This window comes from Balaenoptera borealis, assembly GCF_965194805.1.
Source record: "Balaenoptera borealis genome assembly, contig: HAP1_SCAFFOLD_283, whole genome shotgun sequence".
In the NCBI taxonomy this organism is placed as follows: Eukaryota; Metazoa; Chordata; class Mammalia; order Artiodactyla; family Balaenopteridae; genus Balaenoptera; species Balaenoptera borealis.
In genome coordinates this window covers 705426-720927 of record NW_028123893.1, presented here as the reverse complement: position 1 = coordinate 720927, position 15502 = coordinate 705426, and the positions used below count along the sequence as shown (strand labels likewise).

Here is a 15502-nt window from a genome sequence, read left to right as displayed (position 1 = left end):
ACTAGAGAAAGCCCTCACACAGAAACGAAGACCCAACACAGCCATAAATAAATAAATAAATAAAAATTAAACTTAAAAAAAAAAAAAAAAAAAGTACAGACTTCCAGTTATAAGATAAATAAGTACTAGGGGTGTAATGAAACACATGATAAATATAATTAGCACTGCTGTATGTTATATATGAAAGTCATTAGGAAAGTAAATCCTAAGAGTTCTCATCACAAGGAAAAAAGTTTTTTCCTTTTCTTTTATTTTGTATCTATATGAGATGATAGATGTTCACTAAACTTACTGTGGTCATCATTGCATGATGTATATGAGTCGAATCATTATGCTGTACATAAATATACAGCTGCATGTCAATTACATCCCAATAAAACGGGAAGGAAAAAACAAGATTTGCCACTAACATTTTGAAAAACAAGTAATTAAGGGGGATTGGACCAATTAGATATTTTTTAATATTGTAAATTTCAATAAATAAATTGTTATGCACAAATCAGTAGAAAGGATGAGAAAGTTTAGAAACAGACCCAAATACATATAGGAATGTATAGTATAATCTAATATGTATAATATGGTAAAGATGGCATTAAAATCAATGGGGAAAATACAGAGTATTCAATAAATGGCCTTGGAACTACTGGGTAAACAAATGGACAAATTCCAAAGGGGCTACATATTTAAATACAGAAAAGCAAGCTGTAAAAGCAGATGAGAAAACATGACAGAATTTTTTCTAAGCTGAGAGTGGCTACAGCCCACCTCTTCACTCCAAGGAGGTCAGCCCACAGATGAGCCACAAGTCTTGTGAGCTACAAAACCACACGGTGGTCCTGCCCTCACCTTCCAAGGTCAAAACAAGCAGTTAGTTGCATCTTTACATCTGTCCTCCAATCTCATGTGACCAAAATGTCTTCTGTGATCCACCCTGCAGGAAACATACATGACAGGGAATTGTGAAGCCCGCGGTTCAGCCTAATCAAGGTGACACATTTCAAAACCACCACCGTCGGATGACACGCAATCAAAATTCTCTATTCCGGCATTGTTAGTGAAAGCAAAATATTGTAAATAACGTTTATAGCTATCACAAACGGTCTGGTTAAACAAATTATGGTAATCTAGAGATGGAAATACTGTACAGTCATAAAAAGAATGAAAAAACTCTTGATTTATTGACATGACACAATCTCTGAAATATTGTGTCAATTGAAAAAAGGAGTTGAAACCAGAGAGTTTATATACATATGTGTGTGTGTGCATATATATATATATATATTTTTTTTTTTTTTGCTCGCATACGCATAAACTATCTCTGAAATGATATGCAAGAAGGTGTTGCTTTTCATTGATTCCAGGGAGGAAAAATAGTGGCTGAGGGACAGGGATACCAAGAAGATATCCTTTCACACTCATTGAATTTTGAATCATATGAATTGACCTATTTTTAAATGAATTAAATTTAAGAAACTAACGGAAACAATCAAAAGGGTGTGTATAAAAGTGAGAGAGTGGCATGGACATATATACACTACCAAATGTAAAATAGATAGCTAGTGGGAAGCAGCCGCATAGCACAGGGAGATCAGCTCAGTGCTTTGTGACCACCTAGAGGGGTGGGATAGGGAGGATGGGAGGGAGACGCAAGTGGGAGGAGATATATATGGGGATACATGTATATGTATAGCTGATTCACTTTGTTATAAAACAGAAACTAACACAGAATTGCAAAGCAATTGTACTCCAATAAAGATGTTTAAAAACAAGAAAAAAAAGGTGTGTATAGAATATCCAGTATGTACCTGGCACGGTGCTAGGTAATATCCGGGCCACAAGGATAACTCAGACCTGGAGCACCTCCTGCCCTGAAGGACCTAAGAATCCTCCTGGGTTTTAAATGTCAGTGTCCTGCCAGGTTCTGGGGACCACTTCTTTTCTCACTCTGGGGTAATCCCAGCCACTCTAGTAGATTTAACTATCATCTGTATGCTGAATTGTCCCAAACACATGTCTCTAACCTTGGGGTCACCCTCAGTTTTAGACACATGTGTCTATTTCTAGTGCATTTTGACAGAGCGGTTCCCACAAATACCAACACTCCCCAAATCAAATCAATCATCTTCCCCTCCCCCAAAGACGGCCCCTGGAAGCCCTAACCCTGATCCTCCTGCCAAATTCCCTATCTTAATTGATTTTTCATTCTGTGCTTTATTGTTATTAAAACAGAAGAGTTAATTTTTACAAGTCTGTCTTTTTTGTCTTCTGCTTTGGTTTGAATGGTAAGAAAGGCTTTTCAAATCAGATAAAAATGTATCCATATTTTCTTCTATTTCTTTTATGGGTTAATTACATCTATTTTTTTTTTCTGAAATGTATTTTGGTGTGAAGTAGGGATCTAACATCCCAACACCACTTACTGAATTAAAAAATTCATCCTTACTCTTATTTGCTTGAATAAGTTTTCAGCTGATTCTCTGGGGTTTTCCAGGTAGTTAATGTAATGAGTGAAAATTTTTCTCTCCTTTCTTACATTTACACCACCTGTATTAGTCAGAATGTTTTGGTGACCCACAAGAGAAATCCTCCTGAAACTTTCTTAAGCAAGAAATGAAAGTACCAGAATGGACAGAAGTTGCTTCCGTCATGGTTGAATTTGGGGATACGTATGATGTCTTAATTTGTCTCTCTGGCCCTCCGCTCTTCTTCTTTCTGTGTGGTTCTCATCTTCAGATGGGTGCACTAGAGCAGGGGCAGGGTGCTGAGTCACCCATCGGCCCTCACTTAACACACTTTTCTTGGCCTGGTGACATAACTACACGGAGCCTTAGTAGGCTGCCTGACAATGTTTGTTTTTTTTTAACATCTTTATTGGAGTATAACTGATTTACAATGGTGCATTAGTTTCTGCTTTATAACAAAGTGAATCAGTTATACATATGTTCCCATATCTCTTCCCTCTTGCGTCTCCCTCCCTCCCACCCCTCTAGGTGGTCACAAAGCACAGAGCTGATCTCCCTGTGCTATGCGGCTGCTTCCCACTAGCTATCTATTTTATTTGGTAGTGTATATATGTCCATGCCACTCTCTCACTTTGTCACATCTTACCCTTCCCCCGCCCCATATCCTCAAGTCCATTCTCTAGTAGGTCTGTGTTTTTATTCCCGTCTTGCCACTAGGTTCTTCATGACCTTTTTTTTTTTAAATGTTATTTTTAATTGCTTGACTTGCCAAAACCCAATACAGAGGTTAGCATCTTGTCGTGCTGGGCCAGGCAGTTCTATGAATAACTATCAGTTAGTTAAACAGCTGGAGCTGGACCACACCTTCTTGTCTCATTTTAAACGTCTTAGTCTCGGCTTATGGAGAGGAAAAATGGACTGGGGAGGTTTCCATGGCATCAGCATCCACTGATGCTGCATTTCAAGCCTGTCATCCAGAATGGCTGCGAAGGGAGACCTGTCCGCCCTGGCGCAGCAGCGGTGCCTGGAGGGAAGCGCCCAGTGCAGCCCAAGAGTTTGGGTTTCCTCCCAGTTCAGGATCCTCCCACACACCCCACTGCAATCACCAGACTCCAACTCAATGGACTTAACCCTCAGCACTAGAGGTGACAGCAAAGTACAGAACTCAGTTGTTGTAATTCGGCGTGATTACTAGACTGGATTTCAGTATTTTCAAATGTTTGGCTTTCTTTGTTTTGTTTCCAGCCAAGCCACATTGGTCTGGAATTTGTCACTTTTCTGGTACATTTTATGCAAGACTTTGAGTCTGATTTAAGCCTTAACTTCAGGGAGGCTGAGACCCAAGGGCATCCTTCCCTGACTACGTAGATGACCAGCTTCCCTGCCTGGGATGGGGTAACCCTCAGGAGCCCCAACTTCATATTTTCCCTGAGGGTCTTTTACTTACAGACCAACTCTCCAAACCAATTTCTACCCTGATAAAGCCTTTTTGTATTTGAAAACCTACTGTTCCAGGACTTCCCTGGTGGTCCAGTTGTTAATATTTGGAACTTACACTGCAGGGGGCTACAGGTTCGATCCCTGGTCGGGGGAACTAAGATCCTGCATGCCGTGTGGCCAAAATATAAATATAAATATAAATATAAATGTAAATACATTTTAAAAGCACTTAAAAAAAGAAAACCTACTGTTCCTCCCCAAAATTCCCCTCGGGCTTAGCCCTCTGCCCCTTCCCCATCCCACTCCCCCACCCTCCTTGGGAGGGGTCCCCACCCTCACTGCCTCACAGGGTGCCCAAGTCACCTTTGGTTTTACGGTTGATGGGAGGCGGGTGAGGGAATATTCCAGAAGCTGTCACAGTGGAGCCAGGGGACAGCAGAGCACACCTGTGGCAGGGGCCGGGCCCCTCTACCCCTGTGGTCGCAGGTGAGGGCGTCTGTGGCAGAGTCAGGTTTCCACTGGTGTGAACTGGTATGAACTGGTGTGGACTTCACTTCACTGGCACTGGCTCTGGGTGTAGGCGGCTTGAATTTTCTAACCACATGGAAAATGAGAGACCACGGGGAAAAAAATAACAGCAGGATCAGACTGGGAGAAGATATTTGCAGAATATAAACCAAACATGGTCTCTTATCTAGAGGATACAGGGAAAGAAAAAAATAAAGGAAGTCCAATTGGGAAAAAAGAGAGAAGCAAATCCAAACAACAGTAACAACAAAAAACAGGCAATTCAAGAAGAAGAACCCAGAAGGCTAATCAGCATATGAAGATACATACAATGTCAGTGGTATTGAGAAGTGAGACAAAACAAGAATATATCCCTTTATACTGGCTAGAAGGGCAGAAAGCAGAAAGCTGATGATGCTGGGAGCCTGTGGGGTTATGGGAACAGCAATGGAAGTGTGGATTGCTGCAGTGATTCTAGAGAACCATGCGGTGGTACTTGGTGGAATCAGGTGGTCGCTCAGCCTGTACCCAGTCCCCTCCAGAAGAGCAATTCTCACGCCCGCCCACAAGGGGGCAGGTACGAGGATGTTCACTGAAGCATTGGTTGGAGGGGGATTTGGAGTTAACCTAGGTGTCCATAGCAGAGGGAGTGGATAAGAAAAATGTGGTAGATTACACTAGGGACTTCTCTGCAGCAGTGAGAAGCAATGAACCAGATGTGCATGCAGCAGCGTGGATGCCTTACAAAAATAGTAAGAAACAGAATGACAATACAGAATACCCTTATGTAAATTAATTATACATGCACAGTAGTGCTAATGCTTACACAACACAGTGACTATGCTAAAAACCACTGAACTGTACATGCTAAAATGGTGAATTATATGACATGTGAATTATATCTCAAAATACACATGCACATAAAACAACAGTAAATGTTTTCATACGAGCAAATAAAAAAAAATACTTAGCATCTCAAACACATTAGGATGCTTGCCTATGCAGGTTAGGAAAGAGGGGGTAAAAACGGGGTCAAAAGTGAATAAAAGAGTAAAGCTTGCGGCTTCCCTGGTGGTCCAGTGTTAAACAATCTGCCTGCCAATGCAGGGGACCCGGGTTCCAGCCCTGTTTGGGGAATTGAGACCCCACATGCCACAGGGCAACTAAGCCTGCGCGCCACAACTATTGAGCTCGCGCGCCTCAATGAGAGAGCCCGTACGCCACAACTAGAGAGAGAAAACCTGAAGGCCGAAACTAGAGAGAAGCCCGAGCACCGCAACAGAGACCGTGCGTTATAACAAAAAGATGCCGCGTGCCTCCACGAAGATCCCGCGTGCCACAACTAAGACCCGACGCAGCCAAAGGAATAAGGAAAATTAAAAAATAAAATGAATATTTAAAAAAAATTTTTTTTAAAGAATAAAGCTTTGTGCAGTCAATGGTTAAAAAGCTGGGTGGTGGGTCAGTGAGGACTCTGGCCCAGCACAGCTGGGGGACCCCAAGGCCAGCCTCCACAGAGGGCCTCCTCTTGCCCACTCACCTGGCACCTCCTGGAAAACAGCTCGTTTTCAGAATGCACATCCACTTCTTTCCCAGCCTCCTCCAGTGTTGAGGCCAAGCTCCTTTCCACACCAAAAAAGCCTGGTCTCTCCTTTTCTTTGATAGGAGCTCTTGATTCTAGATTAGGAAAAGCCCTGATTGTCAAGAAACATTGAGCAGTTTTCCTTCCTCGTGGACAAAGAGGAGTGACTCAGCATTGAGATATCATAATTCTCTGCTCTCCCCTGCCTGGAAGGGAAGCGAATGTTTACTTCTTCGTGGGACAAACCGTTTCCAAGGGAACAGAGACACTGAGTTCAGTTCTCCATCCAAACATCCTTCATACCTGCTTATGCAGGGAATAGAGATCCACTCAAACTGCCCTAGGCCAAGAAAAGGAGTTTACTCTAGTGTACAGGAGCATCTCTTGGAACTCAGAGGTTGAAATGTAGTCACACTTCAAGAAGAAAATAAAACAGGAAGCTGGAGAATTGCCAGGAGCCAAGGATTCAGTCTTCTGCCCTTCCCCCATACCTCTCCCTCCCCCCTCCTTCCCTCTCTTTCTCCCCACTTTACTTTTTCATGCACAAGGTACGATATAGGTTTCCCCACAGTTGGAAAAACCAGAGGAGAGCAGAGCTCCATATGTCACTGAGCCTCAATACCGAGTTCCTGGGAGAAAAAACTTGTTTGGCCCAACTTGGATGTGTTCATTTAGCTCTTGGGGAGGTGGGAGCAGGTGTGGCATGGGAGTGGAAAGCAAAGTCACATATTACGAAAACCCACCCTGGGGGGGGAGATGACAATTCTCAAAGAAGGGGTTCAAGTTGGCCAGACAGCTCCAGAAGGAGTCTACTGAAATGTTTACAAAAATCTATCATGTATTAATCAGAAATAAAAACTCCATTTAATTAAAAAAAAATTTTTATTGGAGCCTAGTTGATTTTCAATATTGTGTTAGTTTCAGGTGTACAGAAAAGTGATTCAGTTATGCATATACAGTCCTTTTCAGATTATCTTCCCATATAGGCTGTTACAGAATATGGAGTAGGGTTCCCTGTGCTATACAGTAAGTCCTTGTCGGTTATCTATTTTACATATAGTAGTTTGTATATGTCAATCCCAAACTCCTAATTTATCCCTCCCCCTCACGTTTTCCCTTTGGTAACCATAAGTTTGTTTCCGAAATCTGTGAGTCTGTTTCTGTTTTGTAAATAAGTTCATTTATATATATGTTTTTAATATAAATTTATTTATTTACTTTTGGCTGTGTTGGGTCTTCATTGCTGCACGGGGGCTTTCTCTAGTTGGGGTGAGCAGGGGCTACTCTTCGTTGCGGTGCACGGGCTTCTCATCACCACGGCTTCTTTTGCTGTGGAGCATGGGCTCTAGGGGCGCGGGCTTCAGTAGTTGTAGCACGTGGGCTCAGTAGTTGTGGCTCGCGGGCTCTAGGGTGCAGGCTCAGTAGCTGCAGTGCACGGGCTTAGTTGCTTAGATACCACATGCGGGATCTTCCCGGACCAGGGCTCGAACCTGTGGCCCCTCCATTGGCACTGGATTCTTAATCACTGCGCCACCAGGGAAGCCCTCATTTATATTATTTTTTTAAAAATTAGATTCCACATATGAAAACTCCATTAATTTTCAAAAGCAGAATCATAATTTTCAAAAGCCAGAAAGCCACTTTCTGTTGTCACAATACAATAATTTTAAAAATTAAAATAGAAGATTCAGTGGAAAAACAGTCAAAAATCATTTAAAACACTCCAATTATGGAATCAGGCCAAAACGGTATTTAAGAAAATTCATTACTTGAAATGGCTTCGTTATTAATTAGGAAAAAGTTAAAATAAATACATCAAGAATTCTCAAGAAATTAGTAAAGAAATTGCAAAAAAATATGTATTTTTTAAATCTGAGGAAAGCAGAAGGAAGAAATTGAGAAAGATAAGAGCTAAAATAATGAATTTAAAAATGCAAAAATGATAGAATTAAATTCAAGAGCCATTTCTCTGAAAACAACAAACAACCATAAAATAGACATACCTCTAGCAAGTACAGTTCTGAAAAATAAACATATAACATTAAATATTAGAAAGGAGACATGTAGAAGAGATTTGATAAGTATAAGAGAAGGGCTTCTACAAATTAACATTAATATATTTGAAAAGTTGAAGAAAATAAATGATTTTTACATAAATGACCAAAATTAATGCAAAAAGGAGTAGCAGAACTGAACAGAGCAGTAACTTTGAAAGAGATGAAATTGTCATTTAAAAAAACTGCCAGGGATTAAGAATCTGCCTGCCAATGCAGGGGACATGGGTTCGAGCCCTGGTCCGGGAAGATCCCACATGCCGCAGAGCAACAGAGCCCATGCACCACAACTACTGAGCCTGTGCTCTAGAGCCTGCGAGCCACAACTACTGAGCCCGTGTGCCACAACTACTGAAGCCCGCACGCCTAGAGCCTGTGCTCCGCAGCAAGAGAAGCCACCACAATGAGAAGCTCGCGCACCGCAACAAAGAGTAACCCCCGCTCGCTGCAACTAGAGAAAGCCCGCGCGTAGCAACGAAGACCCAACACAGTCAAAAGTAAAATAAATAAATTTATTTTAAAAACTGACAGGGACTTCCCTGGGGGCGCAGTGGATAAGACTCCATGCTCCCAACGCAGGGGGCCCAGGTTCGACCTCTGGTCAGGGAACTAGATCCCACATGCACGCCGCAACTAAGACCCGGTGCAACCAAATAAATAAAAAAACAAGTAAAAATTTAAAAACTGTCAGTGAAACAGGTACATATTCCAGCCAGCCCAACAGCTGAGTCTCTTCAAACTTTCTAGGAGTAGATAGCGTAAATATTACTTAAAATCATGGAGAACACAGAAAAAGATGAATGATCTCCCATTCACTGGGACCATGTTCAACTTCATACAGTTAGACAATGAAGCCCAGGGTGAGTGTTTCACACTTCGAGACAGCCCCCTTTTTTGGCATGTGTGCTGGGAGGTGGGTGAATTGAGAATTTAGTCCACATGGGGTTGGTTCCCTCCTTCAGGACAGGGGCTGACTACAGTTGTGGTTGTGCCAAGAATTTAGTGTTTTGTAAACTTCTTAGACAAATATATATTTTTATATAAAACAGAAGCTGAAAATCTCAAAACAACACCTAACCTTACAGGTAAAGATATGCTGATATTTTCTGTTATTCTATTTCATTTTTTCAAGTGCCAAACAACACACTAAATGAATCTTCTACCATTAATAGGTGACAACCCACAATCTGAAAAACGCCTGAGAAACTGGGATCCCCTTAGGAAGTGCCATCCTTGGAGGAATGAGCATTTGTGTACGTGCGTGCCTGTGTTTGTGTGTGTGTGACACACACTTGTTCTCCGAAGGCTGTCGTGTCACAGATATGTTTTGAGTATCTGCTCAACTCGCAATCCCCTCTCGGATAATGCCTTTTTCCATCATGGCGGTGAGACCTGTTCCCTTGGTCAGGGCCATTCAGACTAGGGCTGGAGCCTGAAGCCAGCTGGATTATGGCTCCTTAGATGCTCATCATGGCTCCTTCACCACGTTAAGCTAATTCAAGAGAGTTTCTAAACTTGCAACCAAAGCAGCTCTCGTTGTACAAGCATAGAAAACATCTCTAAGGTACAAAGTTTGATGCATACTTTAAAAATTCATTATAAATTGCCTTATTAAATATATTATTTGAATTTTCCATTTCAGGGGTTGGCCCACTATGGTCTACAAGTTAAATCCAGCCTGTGGCTTGTTTTTGAATAGCCTACAAACTAAGAAGGATTTTTACATTTTTAAAGGGTTGTTAAAAAAAAAAAAAAAAGAGTAGAATCTGTGACAGAGACAGCATGTGGCCCACAATACCTAAAATATTTATTATGTGGCCCTTTACAGAAAAAGTTTGCCACCCCCTGCTCCCTACCCTTCGTATTTCTCATCTATTTGGTCTGTCAAATATTGAGAGGTTTATGAAACAGTCACACTTCTATTAAGCTTTTGTCAGTTTACACATTGTGCTGCTCTACTAGTAAACACGTAAAAGTTTATGATGAGCATATTTTCTCAGTCCCATTAAATGCTTGGATTCTATTTTGTAAAATAACTTATTGTAATCCTTGCTATATATATATATATATTTTAAACATCTTTATTGGAGTATAATTTCTTTACAATGGTGTGTTAGTTTCTGCTTTATAACAAAGTGAATCAGTTATACATATACATATGTTCCCAGATCTCTTCCCTCTTGCATCTCCCTCCCTCCCACCCTCCCTATCCCACCCCTCTAGGTGGTCACAAAGCACCGAGCTGATCTCCCTGTGCTATGCGGCTGCTTCCCACTAGCTATCTGTTTTACATTTGGTAGTGTATATATGTCCATGACACTCTCTCACCCTGTCACATCTCACCTCTCCCCCTCCCCATATCCTCAAGTCCATTCTCTAGTAGGTCTGTGTCTTTATTCCAGTCTTGCCACTAGGTTCTTCATGACCTTTTTTTTTTTCCCCTTAGATTCCATATATATGTGTTAGCATACTGTATTTGTTTTTCTCTTTCTGACTTACTTCGCTCTGTATGACAGACTCTAACTCCATCCACCTCACTACAAATACCGCCATTTCATTTCTTTTTATGTTTTTTTTTTAAAGATCTTTATTGGAGTATAATTGCTTTACAATGGTGTGTTAGTTTCCGCTTTATAACAAAGTGAATCAGTTATACATATACATATGTTCCCATATCTCTTCCCTCTTGCATCTCCCTCCCTCCCACCCTCCCTATCCCACCCCTCTAGGTGGTCACAAAGCACCGAGCTGATCTCCCTGTGCTATGCGGCTGCTTCCCCCTAGCTATCTATTTTACATTTGGTAGTGTATATATGTCCATGACATTCTCTCACCCTGTCACATCTCACCCCTCCCCCTCCCCATATCCTAAAGTCCATTCTCTAGTAGGTCTGTGTCTTTATTCCTGTCTTGCCACTAGGTTCTTCATGGCCTTTTTTTTTTTTTTCCTTAGATTCCATATATATGTGTTAGCATACTGTATTTGTTTTTCTCTTTCTGACTTACTTCACTCTGTATGACAGACTCTAACTCCATCCACCTCATTACAAATACCTCCATTTCATTTCTTTTTATGGCTGAGTAATATTCCATTGTATGTATGTGCCACATCTTCTTTATCCATTCATCCGATGATGGACACTTAGGTTGCTTACATGTCCTGGCTATTGTAAATAGAGCTGCAATGAACATTTTGGTACATGACTCTTTTTGAATTCTGGTTTTCTCAGGGTATATGCCCAGTAGTGGGATTGCTGGGTCATATGGTAGTTCTATTTTTAGTTTTTTAAGGAACCTCCATACTGTTCTCCATAGTGGCTGTATCAATTTACATTCCCACCAACAGTGCAAGAGTGTTCCCTTTCCTCCACACCCTCTCCAGCATTTATTGTTTCTAGATTTTTTGATGATGGCCATTCTGACTGGTGTGAGATGATATCTCATTGTAGTTTTGATTTGCATTTCTCTAATGATTAATGATGTTGAGCTTTCTTTCATGTGTCTGTTGGCAATCTGTATATCTTCTTTGGAGAAATGTCTATTTAGGTCTTCTGCCCATTTTTAGATTGGGTTGTTTGTATTTTTGTTATTGAGCTGCATGAGCTGCTTGTAAATCTTGGAGATTAATCCTTTGTCAGCTGCTTCATTTGCAAATATTTTCTCCCATTCTGAGGGTTGTCTTTTGGTCTTGTTTATGGTTTCCTTTGCTGTGCAAAAGCTTTTAAGTTTCATTAGGTCCCATTTGTTTATTTGTTTTTATTTCCATTTCTCTAGAAGCTGGGTCAAAAAGGGTCTTGCTGTGATTTATGTCATAGAGTGTTCTGCCTATGTTTTCCTCTAAGAGTTTGATAGTGTCTGGCCTTACATTTAGGTCTTTAATCCATTTTGAGTTTATTTTTGTGTATGGTGTCAGGGAGTGTTTATTTTTGTGTATGGTGTCAGGGAGTGTTTATTTTTGTGTATGGTGTCTAAGGAGGTTCCTTAAAAAACTAAAAATAGAACTACCATACAACCCAGCAATCCCACTACTGGGCATATACCCTGAGAAAACCAGAATTCAAAAAGAGTCATGTACCAAAATGTTCATTGCAGCTCTATTTACAATAGCCAGGACATGGAAGCAACCTAAGTGTCCATCATCGGATGAATGGATAAAGAAGATGTGGCACATACATACAATGGAATATTACTCAGCCATAAAGAGAAATAAAATGGAGGTATTTGTAATGAGGTGGATGGAGTTAGAGTCTGTCATACAGAGTGAAGTAAGTCAGAAAGAGAAAAACAAATACAGTATGCTAACACATATATATGGAATCTAAGGAAAAAAGAAAAAAGGTCATGAAGAACCTAGTGGCAAGATGGGAATAAAGACACAGACCTACTAGAGAATGGACTTGAGGATATGGGGAGGGGGAGAGGTGAGATGTGACAGGGTGAGAGAGTGGCATGGACATATATACACTACCAAATGTAAAACAGATAGCTAGGGGGAAGCAGCCGCATAGCACAGGGAGATCAGCTCGGTGCTTTGTGACCACCTAGAGGGGTGGGATAGGGAGGGTGGGAGGGAGGGAGATGCAAGAGGGAAGAGATCTGGGAACATATGTATATGTATAACTGATTCACTTTGTTATAAAGCAGAAACTAACACAACTTTGTAAAGCAATTATACTTCAATAAAGATGTTTTTAAAAAAAAAATGTTGACCCTGATTTATCTAAGTAGTGGCAGTTCATTTAAATTTTATGTTTTTCTTTGTAGTTTTTCCCCTTTTTTCAAACATCTTGGAATAAGAAGTTTCACAGTGAAAAAAAAAGTTGTGGCCAAAAATCAGGTTAACTAAAATGCCTATTGTGCTACTGTGAGTCATTTAAATTCATCAGTACTCTTAGAAAACTTTTAATAACAAGAGATATGTGTTCCAGGAGGACAGTTACCATTAGAATATTTATCTCATTTGGAGAAGATCATCCAATAGAAATCCCCTCAACCTTACTGAAATAAATGCACTAGAAAAGTTTAGTCACTAAACGACATACCTTGAAAACATTAAAGCATTTACAACTTAAACTGCTGCAGTTGAATATAATTCCAAAGATACTCAAATTTTAGAAATGTAAGGCTAGCATGATATCACCTGACCAGAGTAAAAACAATGGTTTCCTCCTTGGCTCTTGCATCAGATGTCAATTCCCACCCTTGCCCCACTTCCACCTGCTCTATTTTTTAATCACACTGGTGGATCTCAAAATATTTCCCTATGGAAATAAAAGGTATAGAAAATTATCGTTGGTTTTTGATAGGATAATTTAATAGGGCTATATGGATTAGGCTAAAGATGATCTTAAAATAAAGAAAAAATATTGCTAGGTAAATTAAAGGAGAAAACTAGGAGATATGATTAAAGTACTGAGGGATTATTTTAAAGTCTTTAGGACACTGTAGGAAAACAGATGAAGTTTTCCAATTAATTATATCTATTCATTAGCACAGGTTCGGCATTACTTCAAATTTCTGTTGGGAAAGCAGCTCCAGTTGCTATATACAATACAAAAAAACATTTAAAAAACATCTTAGTCACACTGACCTCTTCTTGATTAGTCCTAATATATCAGATTTTAATATGTGCAAAGTCTTCCCAATAAAATGGGTAAGTTGTGATGTATTAAAAGGAATACAATGCATCTTTTTCTAAAACAAGAAAACTAATTATACATATGTGTATATATACACACCCACATATATATATTAAATTATACACACACATACACCATACACACAAGCAGAGAACCCCAAATTAGATACAACTGGCCAATAAAGTAGATTATATCTCCCTGGAAGTCACAGAAATGCAAAATAAGACAATGCTATTAATTAAGTAGAAAACTGGAATACAAAATTACATATAAAATTATATAATTATATGTTAAGTTTTGTGTGCATTTGTGTGTGTCAAAAACCGAATGAAACATACTAACATATTAACTGGTTGGGGTTATGGATGTTTAGAGATTAATGTTTTTTCATTTGAAAATTTCCTCATAGAAAATGGTCGTGTATTATTGATTGTGTATTACTTTTATAAGAAGAATTTACTTCGAATTTCTAAAAAGGTATAACAGATATATGCTTGCATGAACTGTCAACAGAGTCTATTCTAATTCTGAAACAAGTTGAAAAATATTTTCTCAAGACATTCGGCAAGTATCACCTAAAATTAAATAGACAAGTCATCTAACTTTGTGTTCAGCTTGGCTTTCTTCATCTTCTGTAATAACCACAGTTTTGGAACAAATTCCTATCAAAGGTTCAGACCTAAACAAAAACTACTGAGTAAAAACACATCTGTTTTGGCTTTTTCTCCGAATAGTTCCCAGTATTTGTTAAAATTGAGATCTTTATATCAAACTACATGCACAGATAAACCCTACCAGGACCAAGTGTTACAAAATACAGCATGAGGCAAAGCAAATATATTTCACGACAATAAACTAGGTACCTTCAGGAACAACTTCATTTCTTTTAAGCCATCGCAATAAAACTGCCAATAAAATCATGTCCAGCGTTTTATTCTACAATGTTTTGAATTTCCCTAAAAACATCAAAATATTTCCTATTTCCTCAGTTAATAACCATTTCTATATTCTGACATGGCACTTTATGTGGGCAGTAAAGAAATATTAAAGCAAGCAGAAGAGTGATTAAAAGCAGTGACTAATGTCGGAGAGAGCTGGGTCTGAATCTTCAGTCCTGACTCCTAATTTTATGGTCATTAGAAATTCCTTAACTCCCCCTGAACATTACCTTTCTCACACATAAAATGACAGTAGTAATATTACACCATAGAATTGGAAGGTTAAGTCAGACCACGTATATATAACTCTTAAATTACTATATCAATTATATTAAGCAAGCAAAACTATGCTAACTAAAAGAAAACAGCCAATGGTATTGATTCCCAAGGAAATGGAGGGAAGTAATGAAGGAATCCTTCAGCCTTTGAATAATAGTCAAGTTTTTCTGTTTGTTTAACCTATTTCCATCTGAATAAGTCAAAGGCGAAAAAGAAATCAATCATGAAGTCCAGTCTGGAGATAATTCAAGAAATCAAGAGATTATATTACAACTAAGTCGTGCAACTCGGGTGGAATCAGTAAATAGATTTTAAAACAAACTGGGTCTGGGTAATAAGTAGGAAAACAATACTGTTGCATAGGTCTCTTGGGTCTTTGCTGAGATCCACAAATTCTCACAACTTCCGGTGACTAAACAACTGCCTATCACTTCCCTAAGGAATGGGAAATAAAAGCAACAGGAATAATTAAACTTGGTCCATGACCAAAGGTAGAGTAACAATCTCTAGAAAAGAAGCTTACTGGTCAATACTCTTCAACCTCAAATTTGATTTCTCACTGAGATACCAAGAAAAGTGTTTGAGTTTGGCAATCCCAAGA

At 39.5% G+C, this 15502-nt stretch overlaps 1 long non-coding RNA gene across 16 annotated transcripts in view; it reads right to left on the bottom strand.

The window, feature by feature from the left end:
- LOC309621325 overlaps window positions 1-15502 on the bottom strand; it is a 51732-nt gene that overhangs the window by 10000 nt on the left and 26230 nt on the right. For 10 of the 16 annotated variants that reach the window (XR_014239917.1, XR_014239918.1, XR_014239923.1 and 7 more), the window contains exons 2-4: window positions 5950-6086; window positions 4266-4496; window positions 847-931 (exon numbers count right to left, since the gene is read on the bottom strand). This is a non-coding gene — a long non-coding RNA (uncharacterized lncRNA). Of the gene's footprint in view, window positions 1-765; window positions 932-4265; window positions 4497-5949; window positions 6087-15502 lie in introns of all 16 variants that reach the window. The other 6 variants (XR_014239921.1, XR_014239922.1, XR_014239919.1 and 3 more) reach the window with 3 other exon arrangements.